The 26,377-nt window shown below is 43.2% G+C and overlaps 1 protein-coding gene across 8 annotated transcripts in view; it reads right to left on the bottom strand.

The window, feature by feature from the left end:
• The window catches only part of plekha7b (pleckstrin homology domain containing, family A member 7b), a 518,153-nt gene that overhangs the window by 309,436 nt on the left and 182,340 nt on the right, over positions 1-26,377 (bottom strand). Inside the window, exon 1 of one of the 8 annotated variants that reach the window (XM_041197499.1) lies at positions 1,426-1,578. The exons of the other annotated variants lie outside the window; for them this stretch is intronic. The gene's annotated coding sequence lies outside the window, so the exon portion shown is untranslated. Of the gene's footprint in view, positions 1-1,425; positions 1,579-26,377 lie in introns of those variants that run through there. 8 annotated transcript variants of the gene reach the window in all.

The raw sequence follows: 26,377 nt of genomic DNA, 5'->3' as shown, positions 1-26,377 counted from the left end.
TCCAAAGACTTGCAACCCTCAGTGAAAAAAAATTCACCTCATTTCTGTTTTAAATGGATGACTCCCTTATTTTTATACAAGGGCACCTAGTTCTAGATTCTCCCACAAGAGGAAACATCCTCTCCTCACCCACCCTGTCAAGACCCTTCAGGATCTTATATGTGTCAATCAAGTTGCCTCTTACTCTTAACTCCAGCGGAAACAAGCCTAATCTGTCCAACCCTTCCCTAGAAGGCAACACATCCATTCCAGACATTAGTCTGGAAAATCTTCTCACAGCAATCAGGCCAAATGGTTTGTTTCTGTGCTGTAAACACAACTTTAGCCCCTGAAATATCTCTAATGCCTAAAAGGAGGTATAAGTTTGCATCCTTTAAAAAAAGACAGCAAACTGCATGATATTAAATTAAAATATTTGTGTATAAATCAGACAGGTCGGTAGTATAAAATCACTGATTCGGATTCAGACTCCAATGATACTTAGTCAATTGTATGCCCTGTACACTGAACTGCAAATAATTCTGGTGTGGCCTTAAAACAGTTTTCCTTAAAAAAAGGTTTTCACAGAGCCTGAGCAGGCTATGCCAGTCACACTAGCGGTGACGAAATCTTTTTTCCGAAGCCAGTGAAGGACACAATGAACATTCCATCAGTAGCACTCAAAAGGGTGTGCAGCAGAGCTTTAATAATACACCCATAGCCAATCACTGCACCAACTCATTCAATACTGATGTAAATAGGCAGCTTGATTCCCTTTAAATACAAAAGCGTTTAGAAAATCAGACTGAGGTGCTGGTGTGGAACTTCTGAAGTAGGTAAATAGATTGATTGTCGATGGTGGCGCGTTTTTCAGTCTGTCTTAGTGGTCGATTCTGTTAATTATTCACTTCAGTGTCTTGGGTTCCGGAGGAAAAGCAATCTTGATGCCTTCCTCTCTACTTCAACATTCCACTTCGGGAACTGCCTTCAATTTGCCTGTTCAGCTCTGCCACTATTACAGAAACCCACAGATCAAATCTGCGGATTTACTTCGAGGAGATCCACGTATATACCTGTCTACAATGCTGTTAGTTCTTGCAGCTTCGGCATGTTTAGTAGTGTCCAGGTCATATACAAGAGGCCTGCCCATCTGCACCACCATCTCTCCCCCTCCCAAACCACGTAATGTGCAATTGCACGAGTAACTTGGAGGTGGTGGCGTTCCCAAGTTCCTGTCCTTCATCATGGAGACGCTGTCATAGTTAACTTGGTGAATGACAATAGTAAATGCATGTGACATTGTGAAAGCTGGAATTTAAACATAGGCTGTGCAAGGGCATCTTCTTAGTATAACGAAAGCAAAAGTTAGGTTAATCAAAAAACTCAGTAATCGGGCATTTAACATTTACACCAAATTACCCACAGAAACGGGACAAATAAACATACCTTCCAGACTCGAAGAACCAGGAGTTCTTTGTACGACAGAGAAAATACTCAAACCCCAGTAACAGAGAAATGAAGCTTTAAACCCACTCTCTTTCCAAACCACGTTGTTTTGAAACCAATTCATTGTCAAATGAAACTGACTCAAGCAATCCTACTCCCACCAAGGTGCACTCCCTTATAGGTCACCAGATGTAAATAGTATCAGCTCATCAGAACACGCCCCTCCCAGGAATTTCTATCAACTGAAAGCAACTATTAACAAAAGTGGAAAAACATCCCGCACAACAACAAGCACACAGTAATGTGCACTTTTAACATACTACACCAAAATAATTAAACATCCCAACTCTTTGCAAACATTAAAAACAAATCCAACGTGCACAATGTCTCTTTCGCTACTCAAATGATCCTACAAGATTTAAAATGTATTTTTCTTTCAAATACTAAGCACTGAGCATAAAAAGGGAATAATTTTGTCCTACACTTTAGCTCCACGCAAACGACCAGCATAAACAAGAGGCAAGAGCCACTTGCATGGAAGTTTGAGTAATGTCTTTAAATGAGTGAGATTCCTTACAAATCAAGGAAGGCCGATGTTTGGCCCGTGTCCTATGCGGGGTTTGCTGATTTCAGCCACAACTGAGTTAAGGTGATGCAAAGGCTTCACTGAGCTTGGAACAGGAAGCGAAAAACCAGCGAGCCACTCGCCCGCTCCTTCCAGTGGTTTCTGGTACATCTGGGCCGACATGCAGCGTGCATGTATATAGCATCTTTAAGGTAGTAAACTGCCCTCAGGAACTTTTACTGAGGTATTTTGGAAAACCACATCACAAGCCAAAGGAGGAGATATTAAGAGGGGTGAAAAATAGTTTGAGCATAGAGGTGGATTTTAGGATGATCTGAAAGAAAGAGGAGTTTCGGGTGGAAGTTCCAGAGTACCAGGCCGAAATGGCTAAAAGCACATCTGCCAATGGTGGGGGTGAAAGGTGAGCTAATGCAAGATGTGAGAGACAGAAGAGTGATCTTGAGGGGCAGATGGTAGTGATGGGCAGTGATTGTCAGGTTACAGTAATTAGAGGGCTGATGTAGGTTTTTTTTAAAACAACTGGATAACACTTCTAAGTTAAGGCATCAGTGGACAGGAACCAATGTTGGTCAGTGAGGATGGTAAGCAGAGTTTGGTATAGGTTAGGATATGGGCAACTGAGGTTCAGACAAAATTAACTTTATGCAGGATGGAGGATGGAAGTGTGGCCATGAGAACATAGCCTGGAATAAACTCTAGACGTGCTGAACGCATACATTAGGATGTCAATGGCATCTTCTAGCTGGCATTCCACCTTGCACCATCCATAAACAAGGCCAAGCAAAACTCCGCTGCCCATGTCCTAACTCGAACCAAGTCCCATTCACCCATCATCGCCGTGTTTACCGACCTACTTTGCCTTCTGGTTTGGCAATACCTTAATTTTAAAACTCTCACTCTGGATTGCAACAGGACCTCATCCTTTCCTAGTTCTGTAACATTATCCAGCCCTACAACCCTCCAAGTTCCCTTTGCATCCCCTAGTTTGATTGTTTTTCCCATTGGCAGCCTTGCCCTAAGCTCTGGGATTCACACCTCACTTTCCTCCTTTAAGGCACTCCTTAAAGCCTACCTCTTCGATTAAGCTTTTGATCACCTGTTCCAATGTCAGGGTGTCAAATTCTGTTGGATAATGCACCTGAAGTGCTGGGATATTTCACTATGTTAAAGGCGCAACATAAAAGCAAAATTGCTGTTGTTGTTTCTCAACTGTGGTCAGGGCAGGCGACATTACAGAGATGTAAGTAGGCGATGATGCAAAGTGTATGGTGTAGGAAGTTCAGCTTGGGGTCAAACAGGATGGCAAAATTACAAACAGTCTACTTCAGGCACGGAACAGTGGCCAGGGAGATGGATGGATGGAGTGAATAGTGCCCAAAGATGAAGATGTCTTCAGTTTTCCTCATGTTTAGCTGGAGAAAATAAAAGCGTTAATTGAAAACTGGATGGCAACAATTTCCAGATTGAACAGCGAGTAGAGGATGAACCATCAGTATTCAGTCCTATACACCATTGCTTATTGCCAGCATTTTATATCAAAATAATTCTATGGAACCTTATAAGTATAATAGTCAATCAACAGGAAAAGATTGCATTTGCTTTTATAAAAAAAATGTGCTTGCATATATTTAATATGCTGTCCATTGTCTATAAAACAGCTCTATGCAAGTAAGTTAGAATAGCTAAAATTACTTAATAAGATAGCATCTATACAAATGCCCTGGACACTGTAATGATCATACTCTATCTTGTACCTACCACATTAATTAGATATTTCAAGTCACAAATCTAGTCCCGTTAGCTTAGTTAAATCTCTTTGATAAATTTAATATGACTTAACCCATTCTTTCAATATGACCATTTACTACTAAATACTAGACAGGACATGCACAAATTTCACAAGACATAACTTATTCTTTACTGTGTTTAACCTTGAGCATTAATGCCAGTCGTTAATGTAAACCTTCAGTGTGACAGTCTTTACAGACACCTGTCTTGTACTTGATAGAAAGCATGTGCTACCTGAGGTAGCAGACTTGAAAATCCAAATCGTCCCAACATCCTGCCTCAGTCTTGGTGCCACTCAAAAGAAGAAGAAAGCTTTCAGTTTCCCAATGTCACACAATCCCAATGGCAGTGCAATCTGTCAAAAGCCAGGACCCATTTTCTCTGCTATGAATGGAAGGTGCTTTCCTCACAGAATCCCGAAGAAATCTTTTATGTGCTCTTCTCCTGCACTGACAGTTCTAAGGAAAGCTGAAGGAGAAACCCACTGCCTTACAACCGCAGTTGTGCTTTGTCTGGCAGTCTGCCAGTACCTGCTATGAAATACCGCAAACACTGCAACTCCCTTCCATCAGCTAATGAAGATGGAGATGGGCTGGTATAAATACATTTTTTTGTTAGCCATGGGAGCATCCACCTCAAAGGACTTTATTTTTATATTCTTTAATGCAACGTATGCAACACACACACAGTCTGCAACAAATCTACCTTGTGAAGTCATTGTACACAGCTATAGCTTTTTGAGATGAAGCTAATATTTCACAAACTGGTAAAGCCAGTTTGAACTGTTTGACACATACAAAGGAAGCAACCCTAAGGCTTATCTGAATAGTGTATCTTATATTTCAAAAAGTTTAGAATATAGTATTCCTTTCCATTATATCACTGTTATAAGTGGGGACTAAGCCTCGCACACTGTTACTTTCATCATGTAACAGAATAGAAAACAAGTTGTCACTTCGACTCAAGTGTCAATAATATTTTTGTTAATTAGGTGAAATAGGTAATTATGATGCATCACTAAATAAAGTCTGCAAATTAGCTCACGCTTGAGGTAGTTTAGTTTGCGTTTGATAAATATGAGTTACCCGATTGCCATTCCCCCAACCCCCACACAGACTGCCATCCCAACATTTGATAGTGAGAGAAAAAAATATATTTTCAGGGGTTTTTTGAATAAAATATCTTCCCTAAGGCCAAGGCATCAATTGTGCCTGACCAGATAATGAAACTGCTCTGTCAACAGAGCCTTGTGCTTCCACCAGCAAGCAGGGACATCAGCCCTGCTCACCTTACTTTTAATTTTGCCAATTTTAATATCCCCTTCAAAATTCCCTGGTGGAATAGATGTACTTGTTTTATGGCCATTATTCCCAGATAAGCCAAGAGAGTAAAATTGAGGTTTTCCAGCTACTTGCAAGATCTCAAAACAATTCTTGCCATTTATACTGTTTAAACATTGGACCAAGAGCTGCCTGTTTTTTCTTTGTAGCCAGTGCCTATGCAAGCAACCAGAGCAGTGTGCACTGGCCGAAGGAGGAGGAGGTGGTCTGCAACCCATTGCTGTGACAGGCTATTGAGATCTATTATGTCAAAACTCCACCCATTTTTTTTTAGGCAGAACTCTCTGCAGGCCAGCAGCCAGCCTACATTATACAAATGCTTAGAGACAAGGTTAGAAAATTTGGTTGGGGTCAAGACAGCACTTCCATAATGTGTGAAGCTCCCAACCCACTGGAGATACATCCTGATAAAAGAAGGCAAGGCAGAAAGTCTAGGCCAGAGCATTTGCAGGCTATTCAACAATTGGATGTCTGAAGTAATGCCAAATAAACACTCTGCAGTGGGAATCACTCAATAATGATCATGAGTAGAAATCCTGTTCGATTTCCCATCACCCTCCCCCTACCACAGCCAACTGTGGCATATCTATTATAAAAACAGTAAATGCTGGAAATACTCAGCAGGTCTGGCAACATCAGTGAAAAAGAAAAATAGTTAACATTTCAAGTCGATGCCTTTCATCAGAAGACAAAGAATTAACAGTTTCTAAGCATGGACAAAGCTAGTGAAAGGGGTAGGGGATGCAGGGTTGAGGAGGAAAGAACAAAATGGAAGGTATTAATGAGGGGGGGAGGCAGGAATAATTAAACAGCAAATGGGATGGTGGTGCAAGGCAAAAGGGGGTGGTAGTGGAACAAATAAAGAACAATGACAGATATAGAGAAAGTGGAAATGGCATCAGCAGAACCATTACTACCACCTGTTGTCCAAAAAAAATGAGCACAGTGGTTATGTTCTGAAGCTGATAGAATCAATTCTTAGTCAAAAGATTGCAAAATGTTGCCAAGATCAGGTAGCTCAGCACATAACAAGCAAGATTGAATGTGAGGCTTGCTGGTCGGTGTGGCTGTTTTATACCATCTGATACATTTGAGCGAACAGAGAACTTAGTAAGATCTAATGTTAAACAATTAGTAACGACAGTTTGTTCAGTCGGGTATATTCAGTTGAAATTCATATCTAATTAGAGCACACATCTATTCTTGTTATTTCATTTTGGAAGATTTTCAAAAAACACTAATATAACACTACTCAGTAAAATATTTTTTAAATTAAATATTGCATAGTATTCCCAAAATGGAAATTAACAACTGACAGCAAGTTAACTGCCAACTATATTTATTTCAATTGTCCAAATTAAACAAGTGCTTGCAGTTCCAATTAGGCCACTGGATGGAGCTTAACAATGCAACCATAAGGGAGATTAACAATTTATGCCCAAACTGAATAAAGTGACTATGTCAATAGCTCACTGACGTCAATGTGAGGCACTTTTTCATGTTTGTGTCTCACTGAAATTAGATAGGCAAGCTGTCAGTGTGAATTCTGCTGCTTATTGGACAGGTCGTCCATGATGGCTGGGAGGGGCTGAAGTGATCCTTGGAGTGATTCACTCCACTCCCTAGTGACATGCGCCTCTTAAAAGGAGAGCTGCAGCATTCATTGTGGAGTTCAGCAAAATTAAAAGGCAAAAGAAATTGACTGGGAGAGCACCCCAAGTGTTGATAATGCCCTGAAACTCTCAATGGAGGGCGTTTGCAGGAGGAAGTGTATGCTTTTCCCATTGGATAAGAAAAGGGTGCCCGACCACACTGCCAGACAGGGATCCTCCAAAGTAGCAGACCATGTGAATGCCTGAGAATTAGCCTCTTGGAAATGGAAACAGTGAACAAAATTCAATGCCTTGGCTGCTAAACTCATGCTCTCATCACTCTAAACACAGCACTGCTTCACATTACTGTAACATTGCAAATGACAATCCTAACCTTTACGCTCCACATCCCATCCAATCATTGCATCAGTGGTGGTCCTCCTCATTCTGACACTTTCAAAGTCTGGCATTGCCCCTCTTCTCACTATGAATAGCCTCTCTTACATGCATCTGCTTGTTCTTAATGAAAAATGAACTTTTCTACCTTCACACACAGATGTTCAAATCTTCCGTACATCACTAACTAACGCATTCCAATTCCTCTTGCATGACAAAACCGCATACAATGCCAGGGAGAAGACCTTCACTAGAGGATGGTCTCCCTAATTTCAAATGCAACATCTGCTGAAGAGGTTGAAATGAATATCCAGAGCAGAGGAAGATCTAGAGCAGATGCAGATGGTGAGGCAGGAAGAGGTGTGGCACACCGTATTTAGACCTATAACCATTCATTTCTCATCATTCAACTATCTTCCTCACTGAATCTGCAATTCACCACTCTTTTTCAACAATAGATCATTCTCTCTAGCTGCTAACTATTTTCTCTGTCCCTTTTTTCCAAGTTCTGCCACAGTCCCAGGCTCCTTAGCAGTAGAGAGGGAAGAGGGAAAATCTACAACTGCAAGGCAATCATAACCCTGTAAGCTCCATTTCAGAAATAGAAGGGATAACAAAATGTCAGCACTGGATGATGCAATAAGCACAGGAGCAAGAGCAGAAGGAAAGGATGGCTCAAGACACAGTTTTCTTGAGAGCGATTTGTGTCCAGCCCTGCTGTAGAGAGCAGGGATGCCAGCTTCCTGGACCCTGCTCCCAGCTTTTAAATTGAATGAATGTTAGTTGCAATGTTTCATTCCAGAAATCATCAAGTCAAGTGGTGCACCTGTCTGGGGGTGGGGGGCCACTATGTAACATGGCAGTCAATATGTAGAAGTCTACTTCCAACTTATGTCTAGCATGTGTGCATGACTAAGAGTCACTGTGGTGAACCATGGATTGTATGTATATAAAGATCTATATAAAGACTAGTTTGCCCAGTTAACCAGGAGCTTCTGGAGCTGGTAGCATCTCTCCAGAATACAAATGCTGAGTCCATGTAAGCTCTGGGCACCACCATTTTTTGCAGCTTCCAGTACTTGAAGGAGAGCATGCATAGGGGTTTCCAAGTCGTCAAAAGTACTCCTCCACTCTACCTTTTCAAGGTCATCAGTCACAGCCATCTCAAGACCTCTTAACGTAGGCCTAGCAATCTTCCAGCTCCCAAGCTGAAGCTTCTTCAGGAACACCTTGTAGAAGCAATAGATAGCGAGAGGGAATCCATATTCTTGGGTTTGCGCTGTGTGTTTTCAGGGCCATGAAGTACAACTCCCAGCATGCCCATGGCTCCAGCGTAAGTGCAGAGCATGGCGGGGGACTGGCTGCACATGCTCGCTTTCCAGATTTCCTTTGACAGCATGCTCGGAAACGACCGCTTGACCTCGGGCTTTGGGAACGTAAAGGAGCTCACAAGAGAGTTAGTCAGGAACAGAAGGAGGTCCTTAGCTCCATCCAGCTGGGGCACAGGAAAAGCCAGGAGCAGTTGCTAGCTCCTTGCTGCTGGAAGTTGGGGCTCAGAGAAGCCTGGGAGGAGTGCTTGCTCAATGCTGTTGGAAAGCTGGGGATCAGGGAAGCATGGGAGCAGTGTCAGCTCAGTGCAGCTGAAGAGGTGTCTTCTCAGTGCAGCTGGAAGCCAGGACACAGAAGGAAACTCATGGGAAGTAGTTCAACCAGTGGTGAAGGTGAAGATGTGTCTGCACCATGAAGCTGGGAGTTGGGCAAAGAAATATCCATGAGCAGTGTTGTTCTGCTCAGCGCAGCTAGAGAGCTGGGATCACACCAGCGATTAGATACCGGAGTGCAGCCTTGTGAATCCAGTGGAATGCAGTCTCAGGAGAAAAGATCGAGCAACTGGGAGGTAAGCAGTCACTGGGGAAGTTTGAATTGGAGCAGCTTTTGAAGGGAAAGCAGAGGCCAAATCCTCAAAAGAGAGAAGCTGAAATCCTTTGAGGAAGACAAAAGTTTAAACGTTTTTTGGTGATCCATATTGATCACTGACGTATGGGTGGGTTGCTGAGGTAATTTGTGGGATCTGTCTTGGTTGTGTCTGCCATTTAGTGAGCAGCTTGAGATCTGTGTTCAACCACAGTTTGCCTGTTAATTCATGTTTACCTCATGTTCATTCTAGATCTTAGAGTATCAGATATTATTGACAGTTTGCTTTGTTGACTCTTGTATAGTAAGAATTCTTCTGTTTGTTTAAAAAGATAGAATCTCGTGGCTTTATTCTCTTACGTAATTGGGATTTCAAATTTCATCTACGTTAGCAAAAAAAATTTGCTGGTCCCAAACCTGACTGTAACAATAGGTAGAAAATCACTTAAGATTAGGGAGTGCTGAAGGGTGATCTGTAGTAAATGAAACTTCTAAAGACCACTGTGAATTACACTTTTTTTCTAAATTCTTGTTGTGCAGATTTTGTTTGGTGAACACTGTCATGTAGGACAGTGATCCATGCGCTGGAAACATCATCAGACCAGCAGTCAATGCATTTTAATAGGAGAAAATGTAGGATAAGTTAGGAAGAGATTCAGCCTGGTTTCCTTACCAATATTTATGGCATTACAGATGTAAATTTAATGTGAAAAGCAAATTGTCGCAATTGCATGAAGGGAAGTTGTGGCCCAGAAACTCTGTAAACCCAGGGATAGATACAGAAGATAGATCAAGCAAATCTACATGCATCTGTGCTACTATACCTTACTGACATTACCTCAGTGGAGGATACAATTAGCAATGGCACAGCTTGGCAGGGAGCTGCATGCCAGAGAAGGTGAGATCAGATCAACCCTTTTTTGAGTGCCATTTAGTGGCTCCCTCTAGATTCACTCATCTGGAAACAAAAATACTTTACATTGAGTTTGGACAGAAACTCCACACCCTCGTTATTGCAATCATGTTTTTTTTTTTAACTACGTCTTCCTGGGATGTGGGCATTGCTTGCAAGGCCAGCATTTATTGCCCATTCCCAACTGCTATTGAGAAGGTGATGGCGAGGCCCTTCTTGAACCGGTTCATTTTTAGTTCCAATTGCCTTGGAACTATTTTTATTCGCATCACTTAAACATTTTCTGTTGATTGAAGTTTAGTTCATGCTATATGATATATACGAAGGATGTCTGCAAGGGTAGAGAAACTGGATATGATGTATTTAAGTTCAACAATATAGATATCAAATGTATATTCAAAACCATTGCAATAACAGTCTCTAGCTCTGTTTGCTGCATGATTTCATTCCATGAACAGATAGCCTAAGTGTTATTTGCTGTAGTTATTAAGTCAATTTACTGAAATGAATGGTATTATACTCAAGATTTCCAGACCAGAGACATCCAAGGCTTAATCCTGGTTTGGTCTGAGTTAGTTGTTTCACATAGGATGACATGGTACTGCTATTGACTTAGTGTCCCTGAGTTCAGCAGAAAGAGAAATCCTGCATGGTTCCCACTTCTGAACACTACCCAGTGAACTCACTGGAAAAAGTGCTTGGACGGATCTAGCTCAGATGTGATGCAACCCCTTGCTGGCATTTACAAGTTTGACTCTGACACAAAGAATGGCCACTGTTGTAAGGTGCTGGAGGGCAGCCCAGTATGACTTAGTACCAGTAGGAAAGAGGGAAGTGGAAAACTGGAGGGACAAGTTTGTATTAAGGACAACATTTTCCTAGGCCATTGATGCAATCTGAAAAGATTTAGGTTTCTATGCCTGCTTCCCTCTTCTTCATTCAACTCTTCAAGTCTCCTTCAAAGCCTAGGGCCAGACTAATTCAATTCAAGCCAGATAATGTTTTACAAGGATATGACAGATGGACTGATGAACTACCTTCAGATTCTCTACTTCTCCCACCACAACGCGGTTGAAAGAGAACTTGCCAGTCGATACAAACCTCCATCCTAATATATACTGGTACATGTCAACCGTGGCCACTTTAGAATAATGTGAGCGAATAGCACAGTCAGACTGTCAGTTCCAAGCCATTCTGCCACTTACAGTGGGCGGAGGTAACATTTTTTGTATGTTTATTAGTCCGTTTATCTGTAAACAATATATCTCAAAAACAAATGCATGGATATCAGCAAAGCTTGGTACACAGGTATGGCCCAAGGAAGAACTGGAAAAACTGATTAGTTTTTAGTGAAGATGCAGATCTGGATCCGGATCCAGATCCTGGAATTTTTTAAAGATTGGGAGATCGGGTGAATTAACTTTTTTTTAAGAATGTTATTGATTGTTTTAGAACATTGTGGATTGTCTCAGCTGCTGTGGTGGAATTTGCCACAACTGGCAAATTATGAGTAGAGTTTTCAGTGCAGATTGTTGGATGTGGATTGGCCTGAAGCATCCTCAATGAAACGGAAGCCCTTAATAAAAATATTTATTTTTTTCAGCTTTGTACTTACAGGGCATCAGTCAGGCCAGGAAAAGCCTCAAGGGAGAGCTGCGTAATTGTAATGACTTTTGAGTTAACACAGTGTGGTGGAGGTATGGGTGACTTCTTCACTTGTTCAGGCCTGCAATCATTAAATGTGTACATGCACAGATGTGCAGAGCTCCATTCAGAAGTCTCCACAATTACAATTCAAGCCCTTTTCCAATACTTTATTTTTACTTTGTGATAAAGTTAACAGTAGGGCTGGTTAGCTCAGTTGGTTAGAGTAGGTGCTTGGTAACATCAACTGTATGGGTCCCCATACCAGCTGAGATAATTCTTGGGGTCTGCTTCTTCTACTTGCCTCATTGTGATATAAGGACTTCACTGAGGACACCACATGAACAGAAAGAGAGAACTTGACCTTATGCGCAATGACCTCTTTGATCAGTCAGGTCTTTGATCAGAAATAATACAGCCTATCCACTGTGTATACTTATTGTCTCAGAACTAATGAAAACCACCTTACTAACAGACCTCACATTTAATGGTTAAAACTTGTATTTATTTAGAAAACTTACATGGACCAGTGATTGAGCAGATAAACACAGCAAACACTGTACTTTATAGCAGTTGCTACAAGCCAAGTTCTAAAATATTTTTTGCACTAACTTCAAAACATGAATCCATGATAAAGTTTTGTATACAAAATGAACCAAATAAAGCTCCTTCCAACCCATCTGTAAAGCGCATAGAATAATAAGAAAAAAAATCATGAATTGATCTCTAATTCTGCTTTAATGATCACCCTAGTATAGAGAAAAAGGACATTCTACACAATTAATCAGAAATGGTTGACTTCCAACTACTGTTTACACAAGCAGACCAAAGACAGAAGAGTATATATTAGCATGACTAGAGGATTGGTTAACAGACAGAAAGCAATGAACAGGTATAAAGGCGATATTAAAGTTGGTAGGCTGTAACAAGTGGAGTGCCACAAAGATCAGTGCTGGGCCTCAGTTATTTACATCCTATATGAATGACCTTAATGAAGAAACAGAGAGTAATGTATCCAAGTTTGCTGACAATACAAAGCTAGATAGAAATGTAGACTGTGGGGAGGACATGAAGGTTGCAAAGAAATATAGACAGGTTAAGTGAATGGATAACAAGGTGACAAATGGGAGCATAATGTGTGGAAGTACGAGGTTATTTACTTGGATAGTAAGAATAGAAAACCCAAATTTTTTTAAAACATTAAACTTTTAAATATTGATGTCGAGAAACTTGGGTGTACTTGTGGTACACAAGCAATTAGGGAGGCAAATGGCATGTTGGCCTTTATTGCAGGGGAATTGGAGTACAGGAATAAGGAAGCCTTGCTACAATTGTATAGAGCTTTGGTGAGGGCACACTTGGGAGTGCTATGTCAGTCTTAGTCTCCATACCTAAGGAAGGATATCTTTGCATTGGAAATAGTACAGTGAAGACTCAATAGATTGGTTCATGGAATGAGAGGGTTGCCCTATGATGAGAGGTTGAGTAAATTGGGTCTATATTCTTTGGAGTTTAGGACCGGGAAAGGTTATCTCTTTGAAACATGGGAGATTCTAAAAGGGTTTGAAATGGCAGACAGAGATTGTTTCCTCCAGCTGGGGAATACAGATCATGGGGGAAGCAGTCTCAGGATGAGGGGTTGGATATTTTAACACTGAGGTAAGATGAAATTTCTTCACTCAGAGGGTTGTGAATCTTTGGAACTGTTCACCCTATAAGGTTATGGATGTTCCATCATTAAGTATATTTAAAACTGATTTTTAGTCTTCCAGGGAATCAAGGGATATGGCAAGCAGGTGTGAAAGTTAAGTTGAGGCAGAAGGTCAGTCATGATCATACTGAATAGTGGAGCAGACTTGAGGGGCCATTTAGTCCACTCCTGTTCCCATTTCTTACATTTTTATGACTCTACAAGTATTAAAAACTTTAAGTAAGATGTTAAAAATTGAGATTTAAGTCAATTCGATTCAAGTCCAAGACAGCTTATATATTTGCCTTTTATTTTTAACAATGGCAGTTAAAACGTGGCAAATATAAATCCATCATTAATTTACAATACTCTCAGAAGAGATGTTTACTGCATTTCACCTGCTGGCAATCAATATGCTTTTAATCACAGCAGCCATGGCTTGCACTGTAAGCAGTCCCAGGCCAAGCTGCAATTCATTAAAAATATAGAATCTCTTTGGCATTGAAACTAGATGATCCTGTAGGTCCATCAAATCCATACAGTGTTGAATTTTTAATATTAGAGACAGTCAGTTTATTGTTAGCTCTTCATTGGTTAGGTCACATGGGACCATTTTAACATCACTTTTTACTGGTTGCAGTTACATGACAGCTAGTCTGAAGGTAAAGTCCTCATTGACATTGTTTTGTTACACATAATCAGGTGAGAAACCCTTATTGACACAAGTAATTGTTTTAAGTTTTCTTATAATTTAAGCATCATTTTTTTTCTGGCAAGTTCTTAAGTGACCACCCATTTCTCCTTAGTTCAGACTGGTTGTTTGCTCCATATATGAAATGGGGGAGCAAAGATCAAGTTGTACACTGAGGCTCTCCAGGGAATACTGACTTTGGATGTAGAAACTCACAGTCTGTAAAGCATCTCTTCTTTATGCTTAATTTGCTACTCAACACTAAATCCAGATCAAATCTTTGCCAAAGTACTCCCTACTCTATTTTGGACGTTCAAGTAATCATAGATAATGAACAGCTAGCATTCCACAAACACTTTCCATTACACTGAAATAGTTGTCATTTCTGGAATATGGAAAAAGGCTTTTGTAGACTGGAACAACAGGCAAGGGAAGTGCATAACTGGACAACAGTTACATTATTTGAATATAACTTGCTGCTTTTCATAAAAGGTGGGTTTGAAATTTAATGCTACATTCTTGAAGTGCTTACCCCTTGTTATGGCACTACAACTGTTATATGTTTCATACCATGTAACTCCTGTCCTAAAGAAGAGAGCTCAAAATCAAGTTGTTTGTGTGTTGTTAGTTTCCTTAGATAACTTAACTAGCAAGAAAATGAACTATGGAGATTCCGGGAAAGCAACGTTATCCCTTTTTTAAAAATGATGCACAGTATCCTCAATCTTTTCCATGGGTACTTTGAATTCAAACAAAATATTGGCAACACAGTTGGCCCCTATAGTTTGAATCATCCTCTCACTCACTGCCTTGAGAAAAGAATGAGGATACATAGGGCAGCCTCGAATCCCTGGTTCAGGTTTCCCTTCTGAAGAAGTCATATTGGACTCAAAACGTTAACTGTTTCTCTCTCGACAGATGTTGCCAGACTTGCTGAGTTTTTCCAACATTTTCTATTTATTCTCTTCAATAGCCCAGGGATGCTTTGACCAATTGTAGTGGCCAACTAAATGTTCAACTAATGCCATCAGTCGTAAACCCAGGATTGTACATTGGACTTTCCTAATCTTTATCAGCTCTTTATCTTTACTATTTACATTGATTTACCCTTCTCAACCATTTTTGAATCCATAGGTTTGAATCAGAAAAACATTAATTCAAATCTATTTTCACATGGTAGTGATTGCTTTGAACCCCCATATTGCTGAATCTTTGCAAAGAATTCATAAAGAGAAAGTACTATCAAAATAATGGAGTTTCTTTTAAAATTTATTCTTTCATGGGATGTGGGTATCACTGGCAACGCCAGCATTTATTGCCCATCCCTAATTGCCCTTGAACTGAGTGGTATGCTGGGCCATTTCAGTCAGCCACATCATTTAAGATGTAAACACAGGGAGCTAGTACACAGATATTGTCCTCTGACAACCCAAAATACAAAAGCTTCAAACATAAAAAGGATACTGCATTCTCTACGATAACTTCGTAGTCTGCACGAAACATACAGAAATTATGAGGTCCTATTTCTCTCCTGAGACAAGCTGACTAAAATAATGTAGTTTATTCGAAATAGGATGAATAAAGGGTTTAATAGGGTAGATTTTCCACATGTGGGGTAGACCAAAACTAGGAGCTGTAAATATAAGATAGTGACACATAAATATAATGGGGCAATCAGAAGAACTTTCTTAACCTAGAGAGTGGGTAGAATGTAAAACTCAATACCACACAGAATAGTTGAGGCGAATAACATAGATGCACTTAATGGGAAGCTAGATAAACATGACAGAAAACAGATGTTTATGCTGATAGGGTTAGATGAAATAGGGTGGGAGAAATCTCATGTGAAGCATAAGTACCAGCAAGGACCAGCAGGGCTGAATGGCCTATTTCTATGCTGTATATTCAATGCAATTCTATCCAAGATCCCAACTGCTTAGAAATACGCTCCAGTTACACATGAGAGAAACCAAATAGTTAAAGCACTGAGGCAAACAGACAGTCAGCACTAGTACACTGCTGTCAACTGCACAGCAAAAATACACTTTAGGGAGCGTGTGTTTTGCCGCCCCATTTGACAATCAGGATCTATTGCACTAATGTGAACAAGATGAAATAATGCGCCATGTTGCAACGACAGCAGCTTAACTTGTTAAGAATACAATGTCACCGACATGGTCCATATCAATCATTCAGCAGAAACAGTATGTGCAGACTTAATAATTCACAAGCTTTTTGCTGGCATTTATTATCAGGGTCAAGATCAATACTTTAAAAGTAACATCAATTTTGTTGACTTTAGTTATTGTCATTGTGCTGGCATATGCCATTACCTTTAACAGAACACAACAATACACCAATAAGAAAACTGGGAAGTTTAATCAGAAATTCTCATATGTAACTCCGTTTTGCAAAGAAAAATAATATTGATGAATGAAGGTGAACCCCGCAGGGATAAAATAACATTCCCAATTTATTGAAATGAGTTTTAAGGCTCATATTCAATAAGATATTCTGAAGAGGTAAATAACAGAGTTTAAAGATGTACACCTCCTGCCAACTTCAGATCAGCATCATCAAGCTAGTTACATACCTGATGAGAACTTTATCAGAAGCTAAGAGTGGTAGCTTGTTGGAAATTGCCTTTGACACCCTTTCCCGTAATTCCCTAGCTACACATAATTAGGTTGGTGAAAAGCAAAATTACAGCAGGCACTGTTATTGCACAATCCCTGATCAGTGAGCTGGTCACAACAACAGTAGCAAGAAAGATACTTCAGTTGGTTTAATTTCCAGGGTCAGATTAATGAATGGACCTACAGGGCCTATGCCCTGGGGCCTCAGCTAAATATTTAATTTAAGCAGAGTATATTCTGATATGATTAGTTTTATTATTAATGTATCAGCCCATATTTTTCGTACATTTTACGACTCATTTGGTTTAATAGTTTGGAAGTAGGGTCCTAAATATTCTGGGTGCTAGGGCCCAAAGAGTTCTGAATTCAGCTCTCACTGTTTTGATCCTGGAAGAGGAGATACGAACAAAGGGAAAAAAGCTGATCATTATCCAAAGATTGTTGGCAGAAAGCAAGTATATGTAGATGATAGGATTGAGCACAATTGTGATGCATGGAAATAGGTTTAATGTATTCCTGGAGGTCTGATCACATGACATGCTGACTATAAGCAAATGCTATTGCATTGAGTGGGAAGCCTAATTACACCAGGGAAGGAGAATTCTAGCTGTAGTTTCAGGGTAACTATTAATAGGTTGTAAGATTATGACTACAGTTATAATGAGGATTACTAATACCAAATTACAGGGGTTCCAACCTTTGAAAGTCAATGCAATAACATGTATTTATATGGAGTCAGCACATCATGCGATCAAACATCCAGGAATACATCTAATCTATCTGGGATGCATCATAACAGCACCCCATCACGTCATCAACATGCTTATCAATTTCTCTCCCCCTCTCATTGGACTCAGGTTGGCTCTACGCTTCTATATGAAGGTGATAACTTTGTACTGGAAGCCTCATCACATCGAATCTGTACATGGACTTCATAAGTCAAAACCGACCATTACTAACCAAAACCAAATTAAGAGATCACACAAAAGAGCAACAGGGGCTTTGTTTGGAGCATTTCTCATAGGCTACACTGTCCTCCACTTAGTTCAGCAACAACATATTTAAACAATTCCCTGAGCTTGGAGTTGATAAGGGAGGAGGCCTTTTGGGGCCCCCAATGCCTGTGATCAGTGTTAGTAATCCTTCCTGCAACCCCATTCGCCACAGTTCGCAGGTTTCATTCATTTCTTCACTTATTGCTCTGAAGTCATTCCCATTTCCACTCACTCCTGGATACTCCTAGCTGTGCGCCTCATGGCCACCTACTGTCTCTCTCTCTCTCTCTCTCTCTATACTACAATTCCTCCACCCAGCTTTCAGCTCAAGCCCCAGTTCTCCAACCACCCCCATCCCAATGCTCAACCTCTTTCTGTTCCCTCGATACCCAATCTCCAAAACGTCCTCCTCATTCCAAGTCTCACTCTTTCTCCCAGTGCTGAACTCCACTACTCCTCAGACTCCCCGGAAATTCTGACTGGTCCCAGCAAACCAGCCAGTCCTGGATCTCCGCAGTACCAGAAGAGGGGCGGGGCGGGGGGGTGGTGTGGGAGAGGGTGGATGGGTAGGAGATAGTGGGGGGGGGAGAGTAGAATAATCACAGGGAAGGGGCTGCCAGAGCTGCAATTCTTAGGAAATCTTAGCCCCCACCCCTCCTCCCCATTCCAGGATATTCCCAGGCGATCCTGAAGAGTTGGTAACCTAATCCCAGAGTCAAATATTTTACCAATACTCTAACTTGAAGCTCATGCATAAAGAATGGAAGCTTGGTTGAGATACCAGGGGAAACATTGCCCATCTTCAAGTCAACACCTTCAGGAAATGAAGGAAAGAAAATTATAGGTAGCTAAGGTTTGATGACGCAGAAAGATTCACATTCAAATATAAATAACTGCTAATACTTTCCAGCACGTTACATTTCTGATGCTGGTCAAAGTTTGTCCATGCTCCTTTCTATTTTAACAACCTGACTGACATTGCAGCTGTTGCTGGATGTATGCAGCTGTTGCTGGACCTAACTAACCGCATCTGTTCTTTTTTAATCACTGTGATACTAGCCGCAAGTGACCAGAGGCTTCTCAACATTATGGGCTGGATTTTCATGGAGTCAGGCTATAAAATGGCAGCCAGGACATGATTCCAGGATTCCTGACCCCATTTCCCGCATTTACAATTTTCAAGAACGCAAGCTGGTTAGCATCACACACACCTTGTAATCCCCACCTGGCCAGCTCCATTGCAGGGTTACGTATGTCCTAGACCTGTGCCACCTTTTAAAGGACTCATGGTCATGGTGCCTCAGAAGTATTGTGAATCATAATATGAATGAGGAAGTCTTTTGAAAGGTAAGCACAGGATGTCTTTCCCATATGTCCCATATGTCTCGCACCCACACCCATGGCCCCTCATACCCTCCATGCCAAGCTATAGCACTTCCATGCCCTTTCACCCATAATACACACTGTATGGAATCAACAAACCCTATAGTTACTGTAGGATGTGTTTAAAAAAGGTTTTTTTAAGAGTCATCCATTCATACAAATTGTTTTTACTATAGCGGAGCAAAAATGGATCAATCATCCAGACCCTTTAAAGTATCAATAGCAGAAGCTGCAAGCACTTGAAGCCTATTTATATTACGTAAATAAACATTGTGAAATTGACAGAATAGATCAGAGAGCCAGAGCTGTGGATCAAGCAATATTTTCCCAGACACAGCTGTTTCAATATTCTAATGGATGTCTGGGCTCTCAGCCAAGAATACATAATGAGACTTGGCAGAGAGCCCAGCTATCCATTAGAGTATTAAAACAGCTTGCCCCAGGGAAAACATTGCTTGATGGACAGCTCTGGCTCTGGAATCTATTCTGTCAATTTCACAATTTTTACTTACACAATATAAAGAGGATTCAAGTTCTTGCAGTTTCTTCCATATTTTAAAGGGTCTGGATGATTGGCACCTTACTGGGCTGCAATAAAAGCAATTTTTATGAATGGATGACATTTTGTTTAAAGCTTTAACACATCCTATTATCACTACTCATTGGGCTCATTGATTCTACACACAGTGTATAGTGGGTGAATGGGCATGGAAGTGCAATAACTTGGTATGCAGAGTATGAGGGGCTATAGGGATGGGTGGAGGGCATGGGGTATGTGTGGGGGTGAGGGGTGAGAGCTAGAGGGCCTTACTGTTTTTATTATAACTGGGACAAAGCTTCAAAGCACCACAGTGGGCCTTTTAAACAGCCTGCCTCTGCACCTAGCAGCCCTCGTGACTGCCTCCGAACTCTTTCTGGGGGGCGGCAGGCCCGACTCCTCTTAGCACCCACCCTTCCCCGAAATGAACATCCCATCTTTACAGCCACTTTCTCCCGAGGAGAGCGGGCGAAGCCTGGAAATTTCCCAACTCCCACTACCCACCTTGAAGATGAAAATCCAGCTCAATGAGTCTGTGATGTTTATCATTTGCCAAGAGCGACCAATCAGTTGTTTATCACTTACAGCCTAAGGATAAGCAACATCAAAGCTCATCTTATTAACATATTAATGACCATGATATCAGTGTATTTTAAATAAACTTGTGCAAGTATACTTTGTTTAATAGCCAAATATTTGAAATCAACTTCTTTCAACGCATTCTGTGTAAAAGTGTATTAACTAATCCCAAAATATGATGCATCAATTAGAAACATAGAAAATAGGATCAAGAGTAGGTCATTTGGCCCTGCTCTGCCATTCAATATGATCATGGCTGATCCTCTATCTCAACGCCATACTCCCATTCTTCCCCGTACCCCTTGATGCCTTTAGAATCTAGAAATCTATTTCCTTCTTAAATGTATTCAGTGACCTGGCCTCCACAGCCTTCTGTGGTAGAGAATTCCACAGGTTTATCACCCTCCAAATGAAGAAGTTTCTCCTCATCTCAGTTCTAAATGGCCTACTCCATATCCTGAGCTTGTGACCCCTTGTTTGAAACCTCTACCCAAAGGGAACATCATCCAGTCTGTCCATCCCTGTCAGAATTTTATAAGTTTCAATGAGATCCCCGCTCATTCTTCTAAACTCCAGTGAATATGGGCCTAGTCGGCCCAATCTCCCCTCATACGACAATCCTGCTTTCCCAGGAAAAAGTCTGGTGAGCCTTTGCTGCATTCCCTCTAAAGGCAAGTATATCATTTCTTAGGTAAAGAGACCAAAACTGCACACAATACTCCATGTGTGGTCTCACCAAGGCCCTGTACAGCTGCAGTAAGACATCCTTGCTCCTGTAATCAGGTCCTCTCGCAATGAAGGCCAACATACCATTTGTCTTCTTAACTGCTTACTGCACCTGCGTGCTTGCTTTCAGTGATTGGTGTACAAGGACACGCAGGTCCCTTTGTACATCAACATTTCCCAATCTACCATTTAAATAATACTCTGCCATTCTGTTTTTCTTACCAAAGTGGATAACTTCACACTTATCCACATTATACTGCATCTGCCCTATGTATTTGCCCATTCCCTCAACCTATCTAAATTGCCTTGAAGCCTCTTAACACCCTCTTCTCCACTCACATTCCCACCAAGTTTTGTGTCATCAGCAAACTTGAAAATATTACATTTGATTTCCTCATTCAAATCATTGATATAAATTGTGAATAGCTGCGGCCCAAGCACTGATCCCTGCAGTACCCCACTAGTCACCGTCTGCTACTCCAAAAAAGACCCATTTATTCCCACTCTCTGTTTCCTGTCTGCTAACTATTTCTCAATCCATGCCAATATACTACCCATGTACTTTAATTTTACATACTAAACTCTTATGTGGAACTTCATCAAAAGCTTTCTGAAAATCCAAATACACCACATCCACTGATTCTCCCTATCTATTCTGCTCGTTACATCCTCAAAAAACTCCAGTGGGTTTGTCAAACATAATTTCCCTTTAATAAATCCATGTTGACTTTGTCTAATCCCATTGATGTTTTTTCTAAGTGTCCCGTTATCACATCCTTTATAATAGGCTCTAGCATTTTCTCTACTACTGATGTTAGGTTAACCAATCTGTAATTTGCTCTTTTCTCCCTCCCTCCTTTTTTAAATAGTGGGGTTACATTTGCCACCCTCCAGTCTGCTGGGACTGTTCCAGAATCTACAGAATTTTGGAAGATGACAACCAACACAACCACTATTTCCATGGTCACCTCCTTTAGTATCCTGGGATATAGATTATCCAGCCCTCGGAATTTATCGGCTTTCAGTCCCATTAATTTCTCCAGCACTATGGGCCAGAATTTTCCCATTGGTGTGTGGGGGCGGGCCTCGCATGCCGAAGTGTAAAATGACACATGGTGACATTGGGCGAACAACCCAACGTCATCACGTACCATTGCGATATTTAGATGGGTGGGCATGTGATGTTCTCCGATGCACACTCGCCATTGATCATGTAATTAAGGCCTTTGAGGCAGCAATTGATTGCAATTTTTCGGGGCCCGTGCAATCCTCAGGAGTTGCATGGGCGCAACAGGCTGGCGGGTAGGAGACATTTGTATAAACCTCATCCGCGGGCAGGATAAAAGGGGCGAGTGGGGTCACGAATGTTAGCTGTCAGATATTGTGTAAGTTACTGATACTTGCTTGTGTGAGCAGGGATACTTCAAAACTCATACCAGCTGCTTGGGCAGGAGTAAAAGCCTTCAGGTCAGGACTCTACCGTAAAGATCATTTTTGGGGCCTGCAGGTTTCAGGAAGCCTTCCCTCGGCCTGGGAATGGGGATTGTGCTCTCTACTGGAGGCAGCTGCTCTGGAGAGGAAGCGAGGGCCAGAATGGGAAGGAGGCCAGGAGTCCACATTCAGCCTCCAGGGGAGCCACTTTTGGAAGAAGAAGCACAGGCACAAGGGGCACAGGGCCAACAGCAAGCCCAAGGCAGAAGGGGCTGCAGGAGATGCCACTATCCTGCTGCCAGGGTATACAGGCGGCGAAGCAGCTACCTCAATATGTCTGAGGTGCAATGCCAAAGGAGGCTCCATCTCTCAAGGGAGACAGTCACATCCATCTGTCAGATAATAGGCCCTCAGATCTCCCCTAACTGTGTGGGTGGACACCCCATGCCAGTGGCGATAAAGATCACAGCTGCCCTCAACTTCTATGCCTCCAGCTCTTTCCAGGGGTCAGTGGGTGATCTTTATGGAGTCTCCCAGTCCGCTGTCCACTTGTGTCAAGCAGGTGACAGACGCTCTGTTCAGGCGTGCATTGACTTTTATCCACTACCGCTGGAACAAGGCCAGCCAGACAGAGCAAGCCAGAGGCTTCGTAGCCATTGCTGGCTTCCCCCGCGTCCAGGGTGCAATAGACTGCATACATGTGGCCATCAAGGCACCAGCAGGTGAGCCCGGTGCCTTCGTCAACAAGAAGGGCTTCCACTCCATGAACGTGCTGATAGGATACAGATTCAGCAAATCTGCTCCCACGACGCTTACATACTCAGACGCTCTCAGGTGCTGAGGCTCTTCAGTGCTCCAGCCTGGCTGGATGAATGGCTGTTGTGTGACAAGGGCTATCCCCTCAGAACGTGGCTCATGATGCCTCTCTGCCATCCAAGAACAGAGGCTGAGCAGCAGTACAATAGGAGCCATGCCTCCACGAAGGCTGTGGTGGAGAGAGCCATCAGTCTTCTCAAGATGCGCATCCAATGTCTGTACCATTCAGGAAGCACATTCCAATACCCCCCAGATCATGTGTTGCTGGTAGTGGTTGCATGCTGCACTCTCCACAATCTTGCACTGGAAAGGGGCGACGCAGTGGACAAGGAGGATGTAGATGCAGTTGCTCCGGATGCACACGATGAGTCCAGCAGTGAGTCCGAGGATGAGCACACACAGGAGAATGCCGAGAAGGTAGACGCTGACCTGGGCATGCTCCAGGGAGGCAGGGACATCCAGTAGGCTTTAGTTCAAAGAAGCTTCAGCTAGCACACCACAGATGGACCTTCAACACACGCCAGGGCTGCAGGCTCCATAGTCGATACCTGAGTGCTAAATATGCCTGGATTGGAACATTAACTAAGGCCCTTGCCAATAAATCTCAATGTCAAACAGCTCACTCATAACATCATGGGTTCCCATCCACCTGCAGAATTAAGGAATCACCCCGAGGCATGGCAACATGTCCAAATTTATTGAGGTTACAAAAGTAGCTTCAGAAACCAAAACAAAAAGGGTTGCACATCACACAAGGTCATAAATGAACTAATATGGGGCAACATTAAAGAACAAGTGAGAAATGCATGGTAAGTTTAAGGTGCCTTAAATTCACACTTATGGGTACTACGTCTAGTTGCTGTCCCCTCGCTGGCACTGGCTTCTGAAACAGCCTGCTCACTGTGCTGTCCTGCTGGCCTCGATGACCTTGGCGGCAGTCCTCTGGCCCGTGGATCCTGTGCTGGCCCCGCCTGGGAGGGAGCTGCCAGTACCACAGCTGGCTTCTCCCCAGTCACCACAGCCTCATTGGGTGCCATGGTCACTGGCAGTTGGGCGGAGGAGCTGCTGCCCTCATTCAGAGCACCCTGAGAGGAACCTGCAGAGATGACAGGCAGCTGCTGCGCCGACGTGAGGTCGCTTCGGACCTCCCTGCTCACCGTAGATGGATGGGCACCAAGCTGTGATACTTGGTGCCCAAACCATCTCCCACATGGGCAATGACCAGCTGAGGTCAATGCCGTTGTGAGGGCTTGCAGGTCCAAGCGCAACCCCAGGAGGCCCTGATTGTTCTCCTGGAGGCCCTGATTGTTCTCCTGGAGGAGCCTCTCCATGAGAGTCACCACTCTCTCCATGGAGGAAGCATGGCACTAGGCCATGGGGCTCATTGCATCGGTGATGCCCCACGTGGACTCCTGCAGTATGGGCACCATGTCACGCACAGCCTCATGTATCTCTGCCAGATCCTCCCGCAGACCCTGCTGCACTCCCAGCATTTGCTGCCTCACGGATGACTCCAGGGGCACATCAACAGCCACCGAACGAGCATGTGCCTCGTCCCCAACAGTCCTCCAACTCCTGACGACCTGGGCACTCTCTGTCTCTGCCCGCACCTCAAGCGGGTGTGAAGTGCACTCACCGCTGTTCCCTGGGACACTAGCCAAAGATCTAATTCCCACCGACGTACTAGTATCTGCGCTGGTGCCTGCCTGGCAGAGATGGTGTGACATTGGTGATTCGATTTCCTCTGTGCCCTCAGGTGTGAGAGGTGGCCCCTCTGCCTCCTCCTCCCAGCCCTGCTCCAGTGATGCTGAAAGGAAGACCAAGGTCATTTGATTAGTTAAAGTGGAGACCAATGTCAATGTGCATGCCTGTCCCCTGGATCATTATGCACTCATCCTTCCATAATCAATGGTCAACCCATGTTGCAAACTTCAATCGCTGAGCATTCAGCAGTACCATGGCTTTTAGGACACACGTGGTGACCTTAGTGCTCGACAAACATACCTCCCTCATGGCACTTCAGACTCAGCGCCATCGGTGGACCCAGGCGCATGGCGCCTCTCCAGATCCATGGCCTGCTACTCAAAAGATGTTAGGATGGCCAACTGGGTCTGGCCTCCACCAGTCCTCATCCGCTAGGCGGAATTGTGCGCAGTCTTCTGAAAAGGAGAGAAAAGCATTGATTAGTCCAGCCTGTACCATGATTCCCATCGCATCCCTGCCACACCAATCAGAGTGGGACATTGCAGGGCTCCAGTGCTTCATCACCCTGCAGCTGCCACACACTCACACAAAGAAACCAGGGTTGACCCCGCTTGCCCACACGCTGCCTCTTTCACAAGGTGTAACTACACTCAGTAAGAAGGCAAAAGCACGTGGAACACCAAGGGCAGCAGATGGCTTGGTGCCCCGCCAACTGGAAACTCCCCTCCCAGCACGTTAGCACCCTGACTTTGACATGCTTCCCAGTTCCGGCACTGTGCCTAGGTGCAGATCCTTGAGTTTCACCCGAATTCTATACTCTGGGTGTCAGTGTTACACATGCTGCGGGTGCAGAACCCATCTTAGCTCAACCCTCTCATGGTGAACTAGGCATGGGCAATATCTGCTGGCCCACCCAGCGAGGGATACATGCCATGATGGATTCAATGCTGTAACTGCACTCAGAGTTGCCGGTGGGGGGAGGAATGGTGAGGGCTGCATTAAGTGGCCTCAGACAATATGGTACTCACCCTTCCCGAGCGCAGGAGGTCGTTGAATCTTTTATGGCACTGGACCCATGTGCGTCGCACCACATCATGGGAGCTCACACTCTCAGCCATCTCCTCCCAGGCACACTTGGTCAGGTGGGAAGGCTTTCGCCTCCCGTCACGAGGAATACATTGCCCTGCTGCCCTACCCTCCGGCTTGGTCTGCCCCACTGGCCTACCCTCCAGACTTGCATGCTGCATAGTAGCCCTCTACTCAGCTCTTCTGCCAACCATTGTGAGCAGCCTTGCAAAGGCTGCCAGGCCTTCATTTAAACAGGCCACCATTGGACCCGGCGGTCTGTGCATGCCCACCACCGCCCGCCCACTCCTGCTGCCCTCAGGAGTCGATAAATACGTTGGGCGGGCTTTAACTGGCCCTCCCATGTAAAATGGCAGCGCGGACCCGATCGCGGACGGTGATCGGGTCCATGCCCGCCCGCGCCTGCTCCCAATTGGCCCGCCTGACATGGGGGAAATTCTCCCCATGGTTTTAATAATACTAATTTCCTTCAATTCTTCCTTCTCACTAGATCCTTGTTTCCCT

This window comes from Carcharodon carcharias, chromosome 10, assembly GCF_017639515.1.
Source record: "Carcharodon carcharias isolate sCarCar2 chromosome 10, sCarCar2.pri, whole genome shotgun sequence".
NCBI lineage: Eukaryota > Metazoa > Chordata > Chondrichthyes > Lamniformes > Lamnidae > Carcharodon > Carcharodon carcharias.
The sequence above is the reverse complement of the archived record's forward strand: the minus strand, read 5'-3'. Positions and strand labels throughout refer to the sequence as shown.